Here is a 25,244-nt window from a genome sequence, read left to right as displayed (position 1 = left end):
TATCGAATACAGATCGCCCCGTGATCAATTTGATACATCATTAACGTTTATTAATACCTAAAGTTGGTTTAGAAAAGTCATTTGAAGTGATTTGTAAAAGTTTATAGGCGACTTTTGTAATTTTAAAAAGTGACGTTGCGTCTTGTAAATGGGCTTTTTGCAGCATCAGACTGGCCTTCAGCAAATTACATTTTGGGTATACAATGACGGATTTAATCGGGAAAAATACCCAATTGTGATGTTTATGGGACATATAGGAGTGCCAACAAAGAAGCTCGTCCAAGGTAATGAATGTTTTATATTTTATTTCTGCGTTTTGGGTAGCGCCGGCTACTGCAAAATCTGTTGTTTACGTGTCGTGCTGGTATTTTGGGGGGTGCATGCTATCAGATAATAGCTTCTCATGCTTTCGCCGAAAAGCATTTTACAAATCTGACTTGGTGGCTAGATTCAAAACGAGTGTAGCTTTAATTCAGTACCTTGCATGTGTATTTTTATGAAAGTTTGAGATTTATTGAGTACTATACTCGAGTACTATAGGTGGCGCTCTGAAATTTCCGCTGAGCTGTCCCTGTGCAGGGACCACCTCCATAACAAGTTAACCTGAATGATAGCTAGTCAGCCTGAATATGCGTGTGCCGAGCCTTTTTTACAAATACAATTCTTGAGGTGGAGTAACTCTGATAGATCATGGTCGAACCATGGGCTGAGCCTGTTTTTAATTCTAATTTTCTGTATGGGGGGGGGGGGGGTGTTTAACAATATCACTGAAAATATTTTTTAAAAAGGTCCAAGCGTCTTCGACAGAGGGGATCAAGCTGATTCTATACCATTTTACAGACTGTGGAGCTAGAGGAGTTAGAGCCCTGTCTATGTTCATAGATAAGATGTGAGCACCCCTCCAGCTAGGATGGAGTCCGTCACTCATCAGCAGGCCAGGCTTGGTCCTGTTTGTGGGTGAGTCCCTGAAAGAGGGCCAATTATCTTTTGGGAGGGGCAGAAAACAGTTTTCAACCAGCGATTGAGTTGTGAGACTCTGATGTAGAGCTCATCACTCCCCCTAACTTGGAGGGGGCCAGAGACAATTACTCGATGCTGACATCTTGATCTTGATCTTGATGATTTACACGCTGAAGCTATGTTGCGCTTGGTGAGGACATGGATAACAATATCCCTATACTCTCTTCACTCGCCAGTTTTAGCCTTAGCCAGTACCATCTTCAGATTAGCCTTAACGTTGGTAGCCCTGGCCCCTGGTAAACAGTGTATGTTCGCTGGATGATTCTTTTTAAGTCTAATACTGCGGGTAATGGAGTCGCCAATGACTAGGGTTTTCAATTTGTCAGAGCTAATGGTGGTAGGCTTCGGCGTCTCAGACCCCGTAACGGGTGGAGGAGAGACCAGAGAAGGCTCGGCCTCTGACTCCGAGTCGTTGCTTAATGAGGGAAACTGGTTGAAAGTTTCTGTCGACTGAATGAGCGACACCGGTTGAGCATTCCTACAGCATTTCCTTCCAGAAGCCATGAGAAAATTGTCCGACTGCAGAGACTGTGCGAGGAGATTTATGCTATTATCTGTACTAATGCAGCTTTACTTTACACATGAATGCCGTGATGGTACCTTAAGAGAGGAGAGGAGGGCAGCAGCCAGTGACCAGCTGACTTTGCAACAATTAAAATTGATGCTAGCTGTCGGGTGTGTCACGGCCTCACCATTTGCCCCATCCTATCATAGAACAAACAGGCTATGGATATAGGACCTACTGGACACAATGTCAACCCATAGCTGACTTACATTCTACTGCCTGAACACACTACAGTACTGCGAATTATCCTGCTTAATTAGAGTGTAAATTGTGACTGGCCCTGTGAAATCAGTGGGTTGTAGCTCTGAAGCCATTCATAAATTACACATACAGTGCCTTGCGAAAGTATTCGGCCCCCTTGAACTTTGCGGCCTTTTGCCACATTTCAGGCTTCAAACATAAAGATATAAAACTGTATTTTTTTGTGAAGAATCAACAACAAGTGGGACACAATCATGAAGTAGAATGACATATATTGGATATTTCAAACTTTTTTAACAAATCAAAAACTGAAAAATTGGGCGTGCAAAATTATTCAGCCCCTTTACTTTCAGTGCAGCAAACTCTCTCCAGAAGTTCAGTGAGGATCTCTGAATGATCCAATGTTGACCTAAATGACTAATGATGATAAATACAATCCACCTGTGTGTAATCAAGTCTCCGTATAAATGCACCTGCACTGTGATAGTCTCAGAGGTCCCCCGGGACAGGAACAATCACCCAGAAACACACAGTGACACCCAGGCTACCTAAGTATGATTCTCAATCAGAGACAACCAATGACACCTGCCTCTGATTGAGAACCATACTAGGCCGAAACATAGAAAAGCCCCAAAACATAGAAAAACAAACAGACTGCCCACCCAACTCACGCCCTGACCATACTAAATAAATACAAAACAACGGAAATCAAGGTGACATCATCAAAACTAGATGTGGAAATTACGTCTGTGCCCAGTGGGATGTTTCCTCCTCATGTTGACATTATGATGGCCAGAGACAATACAACAATTGTACTTATACATATAGGGTCCTTTTTCTGATCCTTTTTCATGACTCCCAGGAGTAAAATGTTTTATGGGTTTTATAGTAATGACATGTTATTTAACTGTAAAAATGCATTACCTTTTAATGTTTCATGAAATCAACCAGTAATGTTTTCATCTGATTGTAAAACAAATAATTTCAAAAAGTAGTTTGTCTACTCCAAAGAAAGTCCAGCATCCGAACAGTGCACTCCGCACCCGCCATTTGAATGAAAAGGGAAATCTATTACAAGCACCATAAGTGCAATGACATTCAGCCTACAAAGTGGCATGTATTCATGGGTGTCAAGGGAAGCCTGGCTTCCCCCAAAATTGTAACAATAAAAAAATTATACACTACCGTTCAAAAGTTTGGGGTCACTTAGAAATGTCCTTGCTTTTGAAAGCTGCCAGTTGAGGACTTGTGGCACTCTAATGTACTTGTCTTCTTGCTCAGTCGTGCACCGGGGCCTCAAACTCCTCTTTCTATTCTAGTTAGAGCCAGTTTGCGCTGTTCTGTGAAGGGAGTAGTACACAGCGCTGTACGAGATCTTCAGTTTCTTGGCAATTTCTCCCATGGAACAGCCTTCATTTCTCAGAACAAGAATAAACTGTTGAGTTTCATGAGAAAGGTCTTTTTTTCTGGCCATTTTGAGCCTGTAATCAAACCTACAAATGCTGATGCTCCAGATACTCAACTAGCCTAAAGAAGGACAGTTTTACTATTTCTTTAATCAGCACAAGAGTTTTCAGTTGTGCTAACATAATTGCAAAAGATTTCTAATGATCAATTATACTTTTAAAATGATAAACTTGGATTAGCTAACACAATGTGCCATTGGAACACAGGAGTGATGGTTGCTGATAATGGGCCTCCGCACATCTATGTAGATATTCCATTAAAAATCATCCGTTTCCAGCTACAATAGTCATTTACAACATTAACAATGTCTACACCGTATTTCTGACGACTTCGATGTTATTTTAATGGACAATTTTTGTTGTGCTTTTTTTCAAAAACAAGGACATTTCTAAATGACCCCAAACTTTTGAATGGTAGTGTACATTTTTTTTCTCATTCTTGTCTATCCGTGTTCCATCATTTCCCTTCCATTCGCAAGAGGCTAAATCTATTGTCTTTCACCCGAGAAAGCATCAGTGATGCAAACAGCGCCCTTCTGTCTTAGTATCTGTAGCCCATGTATATGATACTGTCTGGCCAAAAGGAATATGGTGTACACATATTAAGACATTATGGGGTAGGAGATAGGTAGAAAGAGCAGTGGAAGAGTGCCAGGCAAACCATTAGTGAGTAATGAGAGAGGTACTATACAGTGCCTTTAGAAAGTAGTCACACCCATTGAATTTTTACACATTTTGAAGTTTTACAGCCTGAATTAAAAAATCATTACATTTAGATTTTGTGTCACTGGCCTACACACACTGAATGAAAAGGACCACTGAATGAAAAGGACGTGGTGAGTGTACATATTATTTTATATGATGCCGACAAAAACAATAAACAACCGTCCGGTACAGCAAGCTACCTGCACTCCAGGACACATAGAGCACCGAATGTCACAGGAAGGCAAAAAAGATCATCAAGTACAAAAACCACCCGAAACATTGCCTGTTCACCCCGCTATCATCCAGAAGGCGAGGTCAGTACAGGTGCATCAAAGCTGGGCCCGAGAGAATGAAAAACCGTTTCTATCTCAAGGCTATCAGACTGTTACATAGCCATGACTAGAACATTGGAGGCTGCTGCCTATATACAGTGGGGAGAACAAGGTATTTGATACACTGCCGATTTTTGCAGGTTTTCCTACTTACCAAGCATGTTGAGGTCTAATTTTCATCATAGGTACACTTCAACTGTGAGAGACGGAATTTAAAACAAATATACAGAAAATCACATTGTATGATTTTTAAGTCATTTGCATTTTATTGCATGATATAAGTATTTGATACATCAGAAAAGCAGAACTTAAAATTTGGTACAGAAACCTTTGTTTGCAATTACAAAGATCATACGTTTCCTGTGGTTCTTGACCAGGTTTGCACACACTGCAGCAGGGATTTTGGCCCACTCCTCCATACAGACCTTCTCCAGATCCTTCAGGTTTCGGGGCTGTCGCTGGGCAATACGGACTTTCAGCTCCCTCCAAAGATGTTCTATTGGGTTCAGGTCAGGAGACTGGCTAGGCCACTCCAGGACCTTGAGGTGCTTCTTACAGAGCCACTTCTTAGTTGCCTGGGCTGTGTATTTTGGGTCGTTGTCATGCTGGAAGACCCAGCCATAACCTATCTTCAATGCTCTTACTGAGGGAAGGAGGTTGTTGGCCAAGATCTCGTGATACATGGCCTCATCCATCCTCCCCTCAATACGGTGCAGTCGTCCTGTCCCCTTTGCAGAAAAGCATCCCCAAATAATTATATTTCCACCTCCATGCTTCACGGTTGGGATGGTGTTCTTGAGGTTGTACACGGCGAGTGGAGTTTAGACCAAAAAGCTCTATTTTTGTCTCATCAGACCACACAACCTTCTCCCATTCCTCCTCTGGATCATCCAGATGGTCATTGGCACACTTCAGACAGGCCTGGACATGCGCTGGCTTGAGCAGGGGGACCTTGCGTGCGCTGCAGGATTTTAATCCATGACGGCGTAGTGTGTTACTAATGGTTTTCTTTGAGACTGTGGTCCCAGCTCTCTTCAGGTCATTGACCAGGTCTTGCCATGTAGTTCTGGGCTGATCCTTCACCTTCCTCATGATCATTGATACCCCACGAGGTGAGATCTTGCATGGAGCCCCAGACCGAGGGTGATTGACCGTCATCTTGAACTTCTTCCATTTTCTAATAATTGTGCCAACAGTTATTGCCTTCTCACCAAGCTGCTTGCCTATTGTCCTGTAGCCCATCCCAATTGTAGCCCTGATGTCCTTAGACCGCTCTCTGGTCTTGGTGGAGAGGTTGTTGTCTGAGTGTGTGGACAGGTTGGAGTCTGTTTGAGTGTGTGGATAGGTGTCTTTTATACAGCTAACGAGTTCAAACAGGTGCAGTTAATACAGGTAATGAGTGAAGAACAGGAGGGTTTCTTAAAGAAAAACTAACAGGTCTGTGAGAGCCGGAATTCTTACTGGTTGGTAGGTGATCAAATACTTATGTCATGCAAATGAATTACTTAAAAATCATACAATGTGATTTTCTGGATTTTTGTTTTAGATTCAGTCTCTCACAGTTGAAGTGTGCCGATGATAAAAATTACAGACCTCTACATGATTTGTAAGTAGGAAACACTGCCGATTTTGCAGGTTATCAAAAACTTGTTCTCCCCATTGTACATAGTGTTACGTCTGCTTCCAACTCACACCCTCAAACACATAGATCCCCTGAACGTAGCTCCCTCTCCAGATCCCAATCACATAAATTCTAATCACCTGTTCACACACCTGTATGTCATTATCACATACTATTTAGTTCAATTCTTTGCACCCCATCACTCTAAGGTATTGTTTTGTGACACGTCTTTCAGAGCTCTGTTTTACCCTTGATTTTCTCCTCCCGTGTATAATAGTTTTTGCCTGTCTCACTAACGACGCCTTTTGCCTATTCCCTGCCTGTACTTTGGCTTGTCGGATTTCCTGTTATCTACCGGAATATGTTACTAGCCTTTTCCCTGTCTGTACTGTTACCCTTTTGGGACTCCCTGTGTATGTCCTTCTGCCTGCCCCTGGACCCAACTACCTGCCTCCGCCTGTGGTCATTTGCAATAAACACCTGCTGGAAGCCAGCTCTATAACTCCCTTCGTGTTCAATACACAGACTTGAAATCACTGGCTACTTTAATAATGGAACACTAGTCACTTTAATAGATTACATATTTCGCATTACTCATCTCATATGTATACACTGTTATCTATTATTTTCTGATGTATCTTAGTTTATTACACCTTGACTGTCACGTCTGCTCCCGCCCCCGCTCTCTGGCGCTCTAGGTTGCCAGACCTACGCACACCTGTCTCCATCAGACTCACCTGGACTCCATCACATCATTGATTGCTTCCCCTCCTTTTATCTAACACTTCCTCAGTTTCATTCCCGTGTTTGCATTGATGTTGTTTTGTTTCTCTTGTCCAGACGCTGTTCTTGTTTAGTTTCTTGTCTATTTATTATTAAATCCTCACCCTGTTTTTGCTTCCCGTCGCCCAGTGTCTGTAGTCACATAACCGTTACAGAATGCAGACACCACAATTGGAAGCATCAGGGAGTTTTTATTTAATAAAAAAATGCTCTTGTTGACCTCGGGTCCGGATGCTGCTGCCAAAGCAACCGGGGATGCCTCATCTGGTTCGTCAGGCTCCCATGCCTCAGCTGGCTCAGTTGGCTCGGCGGGCTCCCATGCCATGCCTCGGCCGGCTCGTCGGGCTCCAGCGCCTCGGCCGGCCCATCAGGCTCGCCCAGGTAGGACACCAGGTGGCACCCTTAGAGAGGGGGTACTGTCACGTCTGCTCCCACTCCCCCTTTCTGGTGCTCGAGATCGCCATGCTGCTCATTATCACGCACACCTGTCACCATCATTAGGAGCAGCAGTGCTTCATCGTACTCACCAGGACTCCATCACGTCATTGATTGCCTTCCCTATATCTGTCACTTCCTCTGATTCATTCCCGTGTCTGCATTGATGTTGTTTTGTTTCTCTTGTCCAGACTCTGTTCTTGTTTAGTTTCTTGTCTATTTATTATTAAATCCTCACCCTGTACTTGCTTCCTGTCTCCCAGCGTCTGTAGCCACAGAACCGTTACACTGACATTGCTCGTCCATATACAGTGGGGCAAAAAATGATTTAGTCAGCCGCCAATTGTGCAAGTTCTCCCACTTAAAAAGATGAGAGGCCTGTAATTTTCTTCATAGGTACACTTCAACCATGACAGACAAAATGATATTTTTTTTCTCCAGAAAATCACATTGTAGGACTTTTAATAAATTTATTTGCAAATTGTGGTGGAAAATAAGTATTTGGTCACCTACAAACAAGCAAGATTTTTGGCTCTCACAGACCTGTAACTTCTTCTTTAAGAGGCTCCTCAGTCCTCCACTCGTTACCTGTATTAATGGCACCTGTTTGAACTTGTTATCAGTATAAAAGACACCTGTCCACAACCTCAAACAGTCACACCCAAACTCCACATGGCCAAGACCAAAGAGCTGTCAAAGGACACCAGAAACAAAATTGTAGACCTACACCAGGCTGGGAAGACTGAATCTGCAATAGGTAAGCAGCTTGGTTTGAAGAAATCAACTGTGGGAGCAATTATAAGGAAATGGAAGACATACAAGACCACTGATAATCTCCCTCGATCTGGGGCTCCATGCAAGATCTCACCCCGTGGGGTCAAAATGATCACAAGAATGGTGAGCAAAAATTTCAGAACCACGCGAGCTGGGACCAAAGTAACAAAGCCTACCATCATTAACACACTACGCCGCCAGGGACTCAAATCCTGCAGTGCCAGACGTGTCCCCCTGCTTAAGCCAGTACATGTCCAGGCCCGTCTGAAGTTTGCTAGAGAGCATTTGGATGATCCAGAAGAAGATTGGGAGAATGTCATATGGTCAGATGAAACCAAAATATAACTTTTTGGTAAAAACTCAACTCGTCGTGTTTGGAGGACAAAGAATGCTGAGTTGCATCCAAAGAACACCATACCTACTGTGAAGCATGGGGGTGGAAACGTCATGCTCTGGGGCTGTTTTTCTGCAAAGGGACCAGGACGACTGATCCGTGTAAAGGAAAGAATGAATGGGGCCATGTATCGTGAGATTTTGAGTGAAAGCCTCCTTCCATCAGCAAGGGCATTGAAGATGAAACGTGGCTGCGTCTTTCAGCATGACAATGATCCCAAACACACCGCCCGGGCAACGAAGGAGTTGCTTCGTAAGAAGCATTTCAAGGTCCTGGAGTGGCCTAGCCAGTCTCCAGATCTCAACCCCATAGAACATCTTTGGAGGGAGTTGAAAGTCCGTGTTGCCCAGCAACAGCCCCAAAACATCACTGCTCTAGAGGAGATCTGCATGGAGGAATTGGCCAAAATACCATCAACAGTGAGTTGATGGTACCTTGTGAAGACTTACAGAAAACATTTGACCTCTGTCATTGCCAACAAAGGGTATATAACAAAGTATTGAGAAACTTTTGTTATTGACCAAATACTTATTTTCCACCATAATTTGCAAATAAATTAATTAAAAATCCTACAATGTGATTTTTTCTGTCATAGTTGAAGTGGACCTATGATGAAAATTACAAGCCTCTCTCATCTTTTTAAGTGGGAGAACTTGCACTGTGGCTGACTAAATACTTTTTTGCCCCACTGTATGTGTTTATTGAGGGTATTGTTGTGAAATTGATAGATATTACTTGTTAGATATTACTGCACTGTTGGAGCTAGAAACACAAGCAATTCGCTACACCCGCAATAACATCTGCTAAACACGTTTTTGTGACCAATAATATTTGATTTGATTATTCAGCCATTGATACTGATTGAAAATGAACAAACAAATGGCTTTGTTTTCCTTATTAACAAAGTCATAAAACAATTGAATAAACCACCTTTGGGCTATGATCACAAATATGCGTCTAGGGTCAAAATGTCTCTATGCCTCATAGGCCTACTTTTAGACTGGATTATACAGCTACAGTAAAAGAGGATAGCACAACCACCAATTCAATGCTCTTATTTATTTACTGCAATTTTACCATGCAATGTTCAATAACAGTCCATACAGTCTCTCAAACATCAACTATAGCCTCAGTGGATGAAGCTGAGGCTTCAAACCAAACTGAAGTAAGAGAGGAGGAGGAAGTGGGTTGAGAGGGGAAGGGGACAGGAGAGAAAAGGAGAGCAGAAGGAGTGGGAAGAGAGGGCTAGGAGGAGGAGAGTATGTGAAAGGGGACGGGGGAAGGCTGAGGGGGAGGGAGGGATGCTGAGTGAGTCTTTTCTCTCTCCCCCTGCTTGGGAGGCAGAAGTTCCCACCTAATGACTATGTGGTGAGTGTTCTCCTGGAGTCGTGACTCGTTTGTTTTATTATTCCCTGGATTATTCTCCTCCATCCCTCTATGCTGCTGTGGCTTATCTAAGGCTGAGATAACAGGACGTGTGTGTGTGTTGCAGCATAGCATTCGTCTAGCTGTCACTAGCCCCCTGTCAAAGCAGCTAATTGGATCCAGTATTTGACCCAGCATCCCTTGAATGAACAGATCATTGTGAAAAAAATAGAATGAAAGCGATACTGTGTCAAATACTGGATCCAATTAACTGCTTTTTAAATGCTTTAAAAGCTTCGATAGCATTCAAAATGTGTTATTCAGGCTATCAAATCATTTCTATATGAGTATCATGGTACTTTCACAATACCCATCACATAAACAAGTATTTTATAATGTATAAAATCAAATATTGTACTAGTGTTGTAGCTCAAGATGAATACATTCACTTTACAGCCACGTGTTACAAACACCTTTGTTAACGTCCCTGTGATGAGCCAATAGTTCCTGACTTTCCATTATAAATCTATATTAAAATATTTTAGCAGTCTGTCATTGAGACAAGTTTTCTTTTTCCAGTTCTGAGAGAGAGAGAGAGCGAGCGAGAGAGAGAGATCCAGGTATCTGAGAGGTGCAAACTAGATCACTGAGCAAGAACAGCCAATTAACAGGAAGAAGATAAAAGCCCATCATTTATAATTGAAGCTACGGAGGAATCCTGTCATCCCTCATTATTATACATTTGCCAGCAGTGAGAAGCTAAGGTTGAAGCTAAGTGATGATAGCCTTGCCTGCTTTCATGTGGGTATCAAACCACCTTTAAATAATATAGGCATCACTTTTGAGGGTAAAAGTAAAAAGCTGTTCCCTGTGTGTGGTTCCCTGCATGATATTTATTTTACAAAGAAATATATATAATTTTCCTGTTTTTAGCTGTTTTGCAGTTGAGGGGCATGTATGTAGTAAACACTACAGAGTCTGGAATGCATTGTTTGCCGGCGGTGCTGCTGGTGCCATGCTGCGGAGTGACGTAACAGGTGGTGTGTCAACATCTCCCAGAAAGATGATCAATACTATTCTCAAACACACTGATGGCTGATTAGTGTGTGTTCCGTGCATGTGTGTGTGTGTGCATGTGTGCCTGCATGCTTGTGGCTGCTTAGTCCTGGCAAGCAGCACCCCACTGGCATAGCCCTGGTCACTTGTTTTCTCCCAGCTATTATTACAGTCAGCATCACTCTATCAAGGGAAATATAGTATTATTTCTAAAAATACTGTATACTGTATATTTCAGGATGTTGTGTATCCCCGGAAATAATCAGAATTAATGTCAAAAGTTTTGGAAACAGCTTGCCCAAAACAAATGTTCTCTTGGCACAATTTATGGGGTAAGTTGAGCCGCAGGACAGGGTAAGTTAAGCCCCTTACAAATGTCTGTACTGAATGATAAAAAAACAAAAACATGTTTGTCTTAATTTTCCAAACACAACTCAACACAATCAATCACTTGTCTTTTAATAATTTAAATATTTAGTTTTAACACTTTTAACATGGGCCCAGCGATAATTCCTTGCATTACACCTGGGGGAAAAAAACACAATTTCTCAACCATTGGCTCAACTTACCCCAAGACAAACATTTTGACTATATTAGCCCACACATATGAGGTTTAGGACCTAACTTTTGTTTAGAACAAACTTCAGATACAAGCATCATGAAACCTCCAACACCAATTCATTTCATTTGGTGAGTCCGCTTTTTGGACCTACAGTGCCTTCAGAAAGTATGCATAACGCTTGACTTATTCCACATTTTATTGTGTTACAGCCTGAGTTCAAAATGGATTAAATATATATTTTTTGTCTCACCCAATACTGGTTTTAGAAGTCTTTGCAAATGTACTGAAAATTAAATACAGTAATATCTAATTTACATAAGTATTCACACCCCTGAGTGAATACTTTGTAGAATTACCTTTGGCGGCGATTACAGCTCTGAGTCTTTCTGAGTAAGTATCTAAGAGCTTGCACACCTGGATTGTACAGAATTTGTCAAGCTCTGTCAACTTGGTTGTTGATCATGGTTGTTGGTCATTGACAGCCATTTTCAAGTTAATTGAAATTCAATTTTGAAGTTGTGCTCAATGTTCCAGGCCACACAGGAACATTCAGTGTCATCTTGGTAAGCAACTCCAGTGTATAGTCGGCCTTGTGTTTTAGGTTTTTGTCCTGCTGAAAGGTGAATTTGTCTCCAGGTATCTGTTGAAAAGCAGACTAAACCAGGTTGTCCTCTAGGATTTGCCTGTGCTTAGCTATTCTGTTCTATTCTTAGCTATTCTATTCTGTTTATTTTTTATTTATTTTTTTACTCCCTAGTCCTTGTTGATGACAAGCATATAATAACATGATGCAGCCACCACCATACTTGAAAATATGAAGAGTTGTCACGCTCGTTGAAATGAGTAGACCAAGGTGCAGCGTGCGTATAGTTGCACATAATTTCAATAAACCGAAACAAACCAACCAACCAACTGAAACGTGAAGCTACTGTTGTGCACTCAGGCAACTAAATATCGGCAAGATCCCACAAACACAAATGAGGAAATGGCTACCTAAATATGAAGTCCCCACTCCGCTCGCAGATCCAACGTCTTCCTCCATGGTGGCTCTGGTGTGGGGATCGTCGTCGTTGGAGGTTCCGGACTGTGAAACGTTGTTGGAGGTTCCAGACCGTGAAACGTCGTTGGAGGTTCCGGACCGTGAAACGTCGTTGGAGGTTCCGGACTGTGAAACGTTGTTGGAGGTTCCGGACCGTGAAACGTTGTTGGAGGTTCCGGACCGTGAAACATCGTTGGAGGTTACGGACTGTGAAACGTCACCGGAGGTTCCGGACTGGGAACTGCCCGCCCCGGGAAGCTCTGGACTGTGGAGGCGCACTGGAGGCCTGATGCGTGGTGCCGGCATTGGTGGTACCGGGCTGGTGACACGCACCTCAGGGCGAGTGCGGGGAAGAGGAACAGGAAGGACCTGACTGGGAAAGCGCACTTTAGGGAGAGTGCGAGGAGTTGTCACAGGACACACTGGGTTGTGAAGGTACACTGGAGACCTGGTGTGTATAGCCGGCATCAATTGTTCCAGAACTTTAACACGTTTCAGGACGAGTAGGGGGAGCTGACTCAGGTGGTGCCAAACTGACAACACATTCCTTTATTCCAAATCCGTGCGTCCTCCACCAACCGCCCCAACCAACATAGAGAATAAACAGCTTACTATGGTCAGGCGTGACAAGAGTGGTACTCAGTGATGTGTTGGATTTACCCCAAACATAATGCTTTGTATTCAGGACACGAAGTTAATTTCTTTGCCAATTTATTTTGGAGTATTACTTTAGTATTACTTTATAACAAATAGGATGCATGTTTTGGAATATTTTTATTCTGTACAAGCTTCCTTATTTTCACTAGGTGCCCTTCTTTGTGAGGCATTTGTGTTTCAGTTTGTGTTTGAAATTCACTGCCAACTGAGGGACCTTACAGATAATTGTATGTGGGGTAAAGAGATGAGTTAGTCATAAATAAAATAATGTTAAACCATATTATTGCACATAGAGTCCATGCAACTTATTACTTGTTAAGCAGATTTACTCCTGAACTTATTTTTGCTTACCTTAACAAAAGAGTGGGAATACTTACTGACACAAGATATTTCAGCATTTTATTTTTAATTTGTAGACATTTCTAAAAACATGATTCCACTTTGACATTATAATGTATTGTCTGTAGGCCAGTGACACAATCTAAATTTAATGTATTTTAACTTCAGGCTGTAACACAACAAAATTAGCAAAAAGTCAAGGGGGGGGGGGGGGTGAATACTTTGAGGGCACTTGCTTACCCATTTTTCTATGTGGTTTCTTCCTTCAGACTCAATGAAATTTTGACCTTCTTAAATATTTGGTCAAAGAATTCATTTTTTGTATGTTTTGCTAGAAACAAGGGTGGCTCAACTTCTTGGGTCAACTTACCACACTCTCCATTACACTAGTGCTATAAAAGAATATGAAGTAGTTTTCCGATGTTCTGTATCAGAATGTACTTGATAACAAAATACATTTTTATTTAACTCTGCAATCCCACAGTTAGACATAGACATTTATTTTCGTGTCGACGCTGGATACAGTATATTACAGCTTTTTGTTAGAAATAGACCTGTTCCTGCATATCCTTTTTTGAATTACCAATGGTCTTGTTGAAGCTTAACTTCACATGGCATAAGCAAACAGATGCTCACTATATCAGTCCCAGGGTCCTGAGCTTGGTGATGAGTTTATAGGGGACTATGGTGATGAATGCTGAGCTGTAGTAAATGAAAGCATTCTTTTTTTATTTATTTGAACTTTATTTAACTAGGCAAGTCAGCTAAGAACAAATTATTATTTACAATGATGGCCTACCAAAAGGCAAAAGGCCTCCTGTGGGGACGGAGGCTGGGATTATAAATAAATAAAATATAAATATAGGACAAAACACGCATCATGAAAAGAGATTCAACACAATACTACATACAGAGAGACCTATGACAACAATATAGCAAGGCAGCAACACAACATGGTACAAACATTATTGGGCACGGACAACAGCACAGAGGGCAAGAAGCTCTCAATCTCTCCAAAAACTCTTGTCCAGTCCATTTAGTAGTCAGATTTTAGTCTCATCTTGTTTTAGTCAACTGAAATGAAAAATAATTTTTGTTTAGTTAGTTTTTTCTGGGTCTCTTTAATTAGTTATAGTTTTGTCAATTGCCACAGAAAAATAGATGTTTGATGAATATTTTAGTCACTATTTTTGTTGATGAAATTAACACGGTTGCATCATAAAACTGCCTACATTGTTCTCATTCTAGAATGCCTTAAATCTTGTCATAGGTAAATAATCATTCTGCTTCTGAGGTCACATATTCAACACTTAATGGGACTTTTCATTACATAGCTCTATTAGTTAAACATACAGTTACACCATAATTATTCATATATCATACTGAATAATATACAGCTGTACAATAGGCCTATTATAAAGACTCTTAGAAAAAAAGGGTTCCAAAAGGGTTCTTTGGCTGTCCCCATAGGAAAACCCCATAGGGTTTAAGATAGAACCCTTTTGGGTTTCATGTAGAACCCTGTGGAAATGGTCCTACATGGAACCCAAAAGGGTTCTACCTGGAACAGAAAGTGTTCTACCTGGAAAGAGTTATTCAGAGGGTTCTCCTATGGGGACAGTAGAAGAACCATTTTAGGTTCTATATAGCACCTTTTTTTCTAAGAGTGTATACTGACTGGAATTCAAATGAGGCCTCATCAAGCTACGTATTATTATCACACCTCCCTTCCCGGTGTGTAGCTAGGCCTAATCTGCTTAACCAACACTTTTTCCATTGGATGATGTAGTGTGTTCTCCCTGATGACCACCCCAGGGAGTTCAGGGGGTAATTACGAGAGGTGCTTCACTAATTCAGCTGCTCATTAAGCCAATTAACCAGTACTGGGGAGCATTATGTAAGCAGCATGAAACTGCTCGGCTATTGATTCCTGCCCACTCCTCATCTTTGTGGCTAGCCTTTAAAGCCTTAGCTAGCGTTACCGCGCGGTCCCATGGGACCATCTCAGTAGACAAATCAAAGACACTTGTTTAGATGCTTTCACACCAAGGCTAGGTGTTTTTTAAGAGATTGCAGCTGCTATACTGCCAAAGGCTGAGCTGGGTTTAGTTGATTCAATCTGTTGATCTGTATTTATTGCATGGTCACTTGGAAGATTAGCCTCCAATATAAATTAGCTGTATAAAGGGTCCCTTTGGAAGGCTGTGGAAAAGAGCAGATTGAATCAAGTATTACATTCAGAAACAGTGGGGGGATATAACACTCTCTCTCTCTCTCTCTCTTTCCTACCTCTCTCTCTGGAAGCGGTCGGGGGGACTAAAGACAAGGAAATGAGTGCCTTTTTGGGACACAGAGGTGGAAATACAACGCAATTTTAGGCTTTTGAACCTCAATTATTTTTGTGGATCATAGTGTTGATATGCTGCCTAGTGCCACCTCACTACTTTCCAGAGTTGGTGAAGAGTCCAGCTGGGTGATTTGAGGACCAGAGGCTGAGGCGATTGGAATGTCGCTGTGTATGGTCTGAGCAATGCCTTACACTCCTTACATTCCTCCAAAGCTGTGGGTCTCAAATTAATAAATGTCATACATTTTTCTCTGCAAGGATTACTCCTCTGAAATAAATGGATATTCTTCTGTCAGACAGCCAAAACACTTACACATTGATCAGGATACTAAAAATACCATTTGTAAAACGTGGACAAAGGGATCAAGGTCAGAATGACTGATGGATTAATGCCTATTAAACTGGTATTGAATTTGGTACTGAACATTAAATTGCATGTGGCTTTTCCCTGAACTGGGGACATTATGCCCATGTTATATTTCAATGATGGAGGGTTCAACTAATGTCGGGGGTACACTACACGACTTTCAAAATCCTCACATCGCTGAGCCTCTCATTAAACGATTAATTATGTATACATTTAAATTAGAACCATCTATTTTAATACTATTATGTTATAGTGTGAAATGTATGGGCTGTTAATGGTTAAGCTGTTACTGAAAATGTAAGCAAAACGAATTAATTGTCTGTACCTCGCGGGAAGTTTAAGGGAGAGGGAGGGGGTATCTTTTCTGACAGATAAGAATGGTCCTTGATGTACCATTTGTGGAGGAGAAGATATCTTTTAGACAGATTGGAATGTCTGGGTTATGAGGGGAGTAGAAGTCATCTCTGGACCTAAAAACACTGGGCTATTGTGGGAATCGGAGAGAGTGTTGGAAACTGATGATGTCATTTTCAGTTTATAACCTGTGGAAATATGTGTATGTGGTTAGTACTCTCTTGAATTAAACGCTGTTACCTGGCTTTTAAGACTGGTCTCGATCTACTTCATGCATAATTAATGAACTTACAACTCATTAATGAAATAGAAAGAGTGCGAATTTGGTTTTGTCTACAAAACATATAGGAATTTAGAATTCCACTAACAATTGGTCCTTCGATCCCGGATCTAAATACCCCTCCCTGTTATCTGGAGGTAGTACGCTGAAAATCGTGCACGGACGAGTTTTTGACTCGTTTTACTAAAGACCTGACCTCTGAATTGAGGTTAAAATTCAGGCCTGCGTATTATCACAGGGAGGGTGACAGATTCAAACGAACAATGCTTTCCCAGCTGGCAGCAGGTAAAGTAGCCTTTATTCTCGATTCTGGGGGGATTTGAGTTCTTTAATTGATGTTCTGAAATTTTCAGAATTCATCAATAATGGGAGCTTTGCTATTCCCACAGGGTTTGTATGACCATCGTACACTGGGTTTTGTATAACCGATATACACTGAAGCAGGTTCGAAAATAACCTGTGGTAATGTGCACTACCGTAAATAAACTAAACTTAATCATGAGAGGCACACCCGCCCGAGATTAAGACGGGATATTAAATAGGTACTGGGGGATAGGACGGTGATGTTGTACAAATACTGGGCGTGGTGAGACGGCAAGAATGCGCAAAATAACTGGATTGGTCATTTGAATTGTGGCAGTATTGATCATCTGTCACGAATCCCGCTTCCTGAGTCTGTGTTTGCCTGTGTTTCTGTCCTGGAGTGTGTTTCCGGTGTCCTGGAACGCACCCTGTCTGGTTGCCGGGCGAATTAGCTTGTTGGGAGATCGATGTTCACCCGCACCTGTATCCCATCAGTAATCTGCACACCTGTCCTGATCATCACCTCTCCCCTTCAAAAGCTCTGACCTGACATCCATTCCCTGCTGGATCGTTAGCCATGAACAGTATGTTGTGCCAGAGTATCAGCCTCAAGTTGGATAGAATTTGTTTTGTTGTTTGTTACGTATTGCTTGCCTTGAACTTACCTCTGTTTGTTCTGTCTTCAGTTACTCACCCGGATCATTTACCCCATTCCCACCTGATCGTCAGAGGATTCCGCTTCCCCATTGGATCCACCTATTTACTCCCATCAACTCACCACCGCTACCCGCTACACCACCTGGATATATCTACCCATTCACATTCACTTGTAAATAAATACTCACCTTCTTCCTACTCTCCTTGTCCTGTCTGCTTCTGGGTTCGATATTGAAGAATCGTGACATCATCGTTCCGATTCAACTAATACTACGGAAATATCCAAATAAGGAGGAGAGGGAACTTAAATCTAAAGAAATTAGATAAAAGCCAAATCTATAGACAGGATAGTTCCATGCGAGAGGGGAGTCTAACAATTAGTGGCGTGAGATAACGATTATTAGCGTTCTTTAAAAGCCCTCTGACACAACCGAAAAATAAGATATTAACTAGGGCTTTACAAACCCTGGGCTTATAGTTGTAAGGTAAGATCTAATATCTGATTCAAAAGTCAAAGCTATTGATAAGATTTCCATAAAAGAGACACACAAATAGTCAGACAGAAAAGGAAGGATTGTTTAGAAATTCCTCAAAAGAAGTGTCGGAAACTAGCGGGAGATTACCGTAATAGTAGAACAAAGAGAATGGAAGGGAGGCGTCCAAAATCTGACTCAGACAAAGAACCTGAATGGAAGCTGATATTACGAATAGGAAGGGTTTTAAATTAGCACGATTTTCTGGGAATTCCTGGTGTCGAAGTTTTGCGACTACGGACAATTATAATAATAATGTATTGAGATGGGAGTCGTATTTAAATAAATGTATCATAGAAGAGAAAGTCACCTAAAGTTAAATGTAGGGAATAATGGAGAGATACGATACAATTTCGGGCTATCCGGACGTTATAGCTATTTATGAATCGACTGACATATGATAAGTTTAGCACAAAACACGGTACGTTTAAATGTTAGAGTATGGTAAGTTGAGAAGTTGGGTTGGTTTTACTTTGATGATTAGAATTTAAAACTGAACGCAATCTGAATAGGGAATATATATATTTTACAGAGGCAGGCAGATGTGTGATGACGTTGCACGTTTAACAACATCGTTTCCTCAAATTTAAACCCAGAAAAGGGGTTGTGGCATTTAGAGGAAAAATGCGTGCATTATAGCTTAGAGTTACTTTTCAAAAGCGGCCAGAAGTTCCAGATACATTTCATTTAAAAAAGGAGAAGTATCGTAAAGATGCACACAGCTTGCAACGGAAGTGCCAAGCACTAAATGGGCTATATAGTGCAACGCTTTGGACTATAAAATAGGTAAGAATAGTTTAATCGTAAAAAGTTGTGATTGTTTTTCCGAGTATTGATTTTTGGTTAGGGTAATTTGAACAAAAAGTAACGTATTCTAAAAATTATCTGTTTTCCGTTCTCATTGCGGGGAACAAATAAAATGTCTTATCTTAAAGGGACAGTGCACGGTAATCACAGTGGTTTGAGTGTATGACAGTGGAAAAAATATTGTGGGACGACAATTTAAAGATAGAAAAAATAAGTTACATGATACATCAAGAGATTTAAAACAAAACGATATGTGAAGGGATTATCAGAATTATTGGGTGTCGTTGTAGTAGTAAAAGTTTGGGTTAAGGGGATTTCCCTGTTCCCAGTGACAAGGTATTTTAAGGGTGTACACTCACATATGGGGTGGTAAATTTATAATTCAGGATTTGAACAGATATGATAAATTAGGGTTGGTTAATCGAACAAGAATTATTTACAATTCATTTAAAGTCGCTACGAATTGGCAGGTTGAGCGCTTGATGATGACGTCACTAGCGAGGCACTTTTGTCGCCAGGGACTGCGGATAACGGAGCAAATTGTGTGACTGTTAGTGTGGGTATCGAGGTTTCTAGGAACTTTTCAGAAGTTGATATAAATTACAAAATACATTTTTTAACAGTAATTTGAGAGTTGCCAGGATAGTCAGGAAAGATGCTGAAAATGATCAGCTGATACCTAGGTAGGCATCAAGGGTTGAGGCGTTGGTTTGGGTTGAACCATGTTAGAGAGGGAGAGACTGGATGTATGATTCGTAAAACATCGTGGTAATGGATTCCATGGTTGGGATTCCAGGGTTGATTGTTTACGTAACACCAGTGAATTTGAGCACTTTCAATTGTATGGAACCATTTTAGGGTATTTAAAGTTGAAAAGCAACCTCTACAGAAAAACATAACGGCATATGTTTCGGGAAATTAGCTAAGTTGAATTTGGTTATTCAAGCTTTTCCCCTGATACGTAGACATCCATAACAGGGGCAAATGTTTTTTTTCTTCTTGAGGAACTAACAGATGTAAACGTGAATCTCTGAGTAAATTTGCCATCTGAAGCATTATAGTAGTGAGTTTCCGTATAGTTAGTTTTTTGCTGGTAAAAGTGTTTTGTTTATTTGTTTACTGGTTATGGTCAATTTTAGGGTTTGATTTAACTTAGTTAAACATTGGTTTCTGGCGTGTTTAAGTAGGTTCTTTACTCCGGGACGGATGGAGGTTATCTAAAATAAGTCAATTAAAGTAGCCATGGGAGAAAGCGAATGCATATTTATTAAATATCGGGGATTAAATTACGGATTTCTTACACTGAGAAATGTATCGGGTTAATTGGGATTCCTGGGATTATAACCTGGGGGAGAGAGCAGCCATGAACGACCAAATTGAAAAAGGTCTGCAAATATATACACATAAAACAATTGTTAGAATTATTTGTTTTAGTGCAAAGGTATTTTAAAGAGGCACGCTCACATATGGAACCTTATGAGTTTTTATTTTATGGGTTTTAATTACACAGGTGACTATTTCTATTTGAAGGATAAAGGGTTCTTTGTGTCTAATATGACCTTTTGACCTTATCGTGACTGTCTTCTGAGGTCTGATCAGCCTCGGGGGAGAGTCATTTGTATAATGAATGTGGTCATATTGAGTTACTAGTTTTAAGGTAAATTCATTAGAAATGAAGCAGTTTTGGTTGGGGGTTAAAATTGTTTGAACCGCAAATGAGAAAGTGGTTCAGGATTCTGTTTTACAACATTAGCTGTGAAAGTTTTTGAATGGGCTATTAATGATTTGGTATTGTAACAGAGAAAAAGTCATATTTATCATTGAGAATAAATAGGGAATAGATTAAGCCAACAGGGCAGGGAATTACATAGAAAGATAAATTACTGTAGATAAGGTATTCCACACTTTGCAACACATATTAAATTCTTGTTATTGTCAGATAGAATACTGAGGGTCCCTGAAGGAGAGGGCTTGTTAGTGTAGGAAGGATTGTGATATGATTAGCATTTGTTTTTGAATTTGTTTGATTATTATAAGTTTTTAAATAGTATTACATTTAACAGGAATATAGGACATCTGTGATGATTTAGGATTATTGTTAGGATTAAGATAGATTGATTAAGGAAATGTAAGGACTTTAGAGAAAAGCCGCTCATAGACATGTTTTTTCAAAAAATCAATGATTTTAGATAAAGCCAAACAGTGAGACATGTAGTTCAAATTTGGAAACATGAGAAACAGAGCTACAGACAGATAGGGGAAAAGGCAGACAGAAGAGTCCTCCCCCGCACTGCAGAGACCTTGAAGGTTGGAGAGCAGAGAGGAGAAGTTTTAGAAGGGGAGCCAGGACAGGCAAAGATAACAGTTACTGAAGTGAGACAAAAGGGAGAGTTGGACATGTGGAAAATGAAAGGGGCGCTCATACATGATAATGTCAGAACAGAAGGATAATATACTAATCTTACCTAAGTCATTATTTAAAGTAGGTAAGGTTGTTACCTGGGCAGAGCCAGGTAACAAAGGGGGGATGTAAATGGTGTTCTAGAATAGGATGTGACCTACGGGATAATTAACTATTTAATTCTACTACTACTATTAATTATTTTTTTTAGCTAATAAACAGAACAAATGAGAAACTGTTTGTTTAACCAAACCTGTATGTCCAAGATTTTATGCACTACAGGTGAACTACAGGTGAAGTCACTCAATCCAGTCCCAGAGGCTTGTTGGGGGGACCATACCAAGGACTCCTGGTGACAGCTAGCTGAAAGAGCTACCCGGATTCATATCGCACTGCGGGAGGGTAAGGCACATGGACACTGTCGAACAATAACAGAGAGGAGAGGAGAACTGGAATTAACAGAATTCTGGGGGCCATCTCTCGAATGAAAAATACCTTACCTGTCCTTTCCTCACTGTTGTTGTTCATAGAAGTGAAGATGTGTCTGGCTCTTGCTAAGCGATGTGTTCTAGGGGAGAGGGTGGGGCTTCACATGGAAGCTGTTCGTCTGAGCTGTCTTATCGTGGGTGACATATTCCTGATACAGCACGTCCTACTCGAGTATGCGGAGAGTGGTAATTTGACCCATGGTTTAGACGATGAGGATTTTGTTCCAAAATAAGCATAAGAGATCCCTAGATCTGGGTAGACAGGAAGTTAGAGTAGAGGTTGGGAAGGATCTCTCAATGGAGTTTTATGTAGACCAAAATGAAGACTCTAACTACAGGACAGTCTAGGACTCTGAGCCATTATGGCATACATCGGTGCAGGTTCCCATATTGATCGTGGACACAGGTCATAGCTCATTGGGAGAGAGGGCTATATGAATCCACTCACCCAGTACGGAAGAAGGTAGAGTAGAGTGGCATAAAGATACGCTTAACCCTTTAAACAGAAATGAAGGAGGATCTAGGGTTCTAGTATGGAGATGACCAGGTCTTGGTCGACACCCTAGTACGGTTCTGGGTAGAGGAGTTTGGGTCGGTATGGTAAAGCTGTTCATGAAAGCAGGAATACCAGATAATGACAGTTGTATTGATTTGCACTATTTATATCCCCAGGTTCCCCTTAAATCAAGACTTCCTCCCTTTACAGTGACCGGAGGAGATTATTACCGTTTGGCCCGGTACAGTACTCTTGAGAAATGATGTCAGGGCGAGGTTTTACCAACAGATTGGACAGGATTATGCTCCATTGTAATGCCTTTGGCACTCATTCAACACCAAGACATGAAGTATAGCCAAATGGGAGAAAAGAGCTATTCCATCCGGGTCTCTTATTGACTAAGTACACATTGATAACATTGGGGTTCCAAGGGGGGTGCCAGATGAGTCAAAGCAAGAAATCAGATCCTAGCAGGATTAGAGTTAAGAGTTAAGCATTTCCGGGGCTCTACTCTCACAAGAACGTGGACTGGATTAATTATATTTATGATAATCAACAGCGCTTTAACAGGTATACCAGAGGTGTTATTAAAGGTTTTGTAGAACAGACTGAAGCAACCAGCTGGAAGGCCTGACAGAATAGAATTGCATTAGATATGTTAATGGCTGAAAAGGGAGGATAATCAGGGCGTGATAATCAGGACCATGTTTGTGCTTACATCCCAAATGACACAGCTCCGGACTAATCAGTGCCCGAAGCCTCAGCTGGTTGGACCACCCTGGCTCACGGGTTGGCAGAAACTCTGGGGTGGATACTTCTCTGACTAAATTGGGTTGACAGTGTGTGTGAAAGATGGAAAAATGTTATGATTACTGTGTTATGGGCTACCTTCACCTGTGTGACTGTGTTAGTTTTGTACGGACGTGGTTGATTGCGTGTATGTATGAAAGTTATTATTTCCAGGACTCTGGAGTAATCTATGACAATAGATGGTGCGGTGTGGGACGATTCCAGGTTCTGAACCGTGGAGGACTGAATGACTAACTACAGGACAAGTGGACAAATCTGGATCTTTCATCATTGGGGAATGTATGTTTGATGAGACTAGTGTTGAGGATAGAATTAGATTGTACTTTGTTTCAATATTAGACTTTTTTTAATAAAGATTAACGAAAATCCTGATATGAACAGTTATCATTTTGATGTAGGCCTGAGAAACAGTTATGGCGAAAGCAAGTGTTGGGTTATGTTTAGGTGATGTTTTGATGACAAGAAATATCTCTAATAAATATAGAAATGGGCTTTTCAATATTAAAATATAACTACAATGTGTGTTTGGATGTATAATATTTAATCAAAGGGTGGATATGTTAAGGGAATTTTTATCAATGATGACTAATTATTTATGTATACATTTCAATCAGGACTGACTAGTCCAAATGCTATAATGTACTGTACATATGAATTGTCTCTCTTGCTCTCATTCTCAATTGTATATAATGTAGTCAGGAGTTTAGTAACAATGAAGGTCTGTTCCTTAGTTCATTTATTTGTACAATCTCCAGGTGGCAGGGACGGACTATCTCCAGACTGTCTAGAATGCTGATTTATAGTGACTGACCTTGGCTTTAGGAGAGGAGGAAAGGCTCGAGAACTATAAGGCCTCTCTATTGGTGTCATGAAAGAGATAGAACATTTAGAAAACGCTGACGTCAGGTTAGATTTGATTAATGATGGGTGAAGAGTCAGATAAACATTTATAATAAGGTTAGTTATAAGTTTGTTTCATATTTTTATTTTTTATGTTTGATAAAATTAGATGTAGATTTGAATGTATAATATTTGATCAAAGGGAGGATTGTTGGAGGAAATTATGGTTGAAATGATTAATTATGTATACATTTAAATTAGAACCATCTATTTTAATACTATTATGTTATGGTGTGAAATGTATGGGCTCTTGGTTAAGCTGTTACTGAAAATGTAAGCAAAACAAATTAATTGTCTGTACCTCGCGGGAAGTTTAAGGGAGAGGGAGGGGGTATCTTTTCTGACAGATAAGAATGGTCCTTGATGTACCATTTGTGGAGGAGAAGATATCTTTTAGACAGATTGGAATGTCTGGGTTATGAGGGGAGTAGAAGACATCTCTGGACCTAAAAACACTGGGCTATTGTGGGAATCGGAGAGAGTGTGGGAAACTGATGATGTCATTTTCAGTTTATAACCTGTGGAAATATGTGTATGTGGTTAGTACTCTCTTGAATTAAACGCTGTTACCTGGCTTTTAAGACTGGTCTCGATCTACTTCATGCATAATTCATGAACTTACAACTCATTAATGAAATAGAAAGAGTGCGAATTTGGTTTTGTCTACAAAACATATAGGAATTTAGAATTCCACTAACATGTGTGTATGTGATTTGATCGTTAACGTAGCTAGAACGAGCTGTGGCTCAAAGTAGCTTTTTTTTTCAGTCCGAAATTCACGATTGCCATTTTGAATTGAATAACATTGTTTGTGAACTTCAGAGCTGTAATGATTTGACACTTTGGTTTTGGTTAAAGGCAAGTACAAACGCATACTAGTAGTAGTCATCGCTCCTGCTCGAGTCTAAACATTCTGGGTGATGCGAAACTGTCATTCTTCTATGGTGAGCTCTCATTGGCTATTGCTGATCACCGTTCTCAAAACTTGTTGTTGCACATCTTACACTACAAGAGCATTGCAGGTTTTGTGGTAATAAAATCAAACATGTTTTAAAATACGGGATCGGTAGCCCTCAGATTAAGTCTCTGACCCGCTCACATTAAACGAGCATCGGTGACGGCCATGCGCCCCGAGTAGGCAACGACATTGGGATTTTGTCTCTGCCCTCAAAAACTTGTCTGGGAGC

At 40.8% G+C, this 25,244-nt stretch overlaps 1 long non-coding RNA gene across 3 annotated transcripts; it reads left to right on the top strand.

The window, feature by feature from the left end:
* On the top strand, window positions 1-24,638 carry LOC149982866 (uncharacterized). Of its 3 annotated transcripts, none has more exons than XR_016496951.1 (3): window positions 1-284; window positions 17,367-17,549; window positions 17,652-24,638. It is a non-coding gene; the product is annotated as an uncharacterized LOC149982866 (long non-coding RNA). The 3 variants fall into 3 exon arrangements; XR_016496952.1 differs by lacking the exon at window positions 1-284 and adding an exon at window positions 16,305-16,591; XR_016496950.1 differs by lacking the exon at window positions 1-284 and adding an exon at window positions 16,598-16,947 and having other exon boundaries at window positions 17,652-17,820.
* Window positions 24,639-25,244: the final 606 nt, after the last annotated feature.

The sequence above is a fragment of the Oncorhynchus mykiss genome, chromosome 6 (assembly GCF_057628025.1).
Source record: "Oncorhynchus mykiss isolate SJ-2025 chromosome 6, ASM5762802v1, whole genome shotgun sequence".
Lineage (NCBI taxonomy): Eukaryota > Metazoa > Chordata > Actinopteri > Salmoniformes > Salmonidae > Oncorhynchus > Oncorhynchus mykiss.
This window is presented reverse-complemented; position numbering and strand designations above follow the sequence as displayed.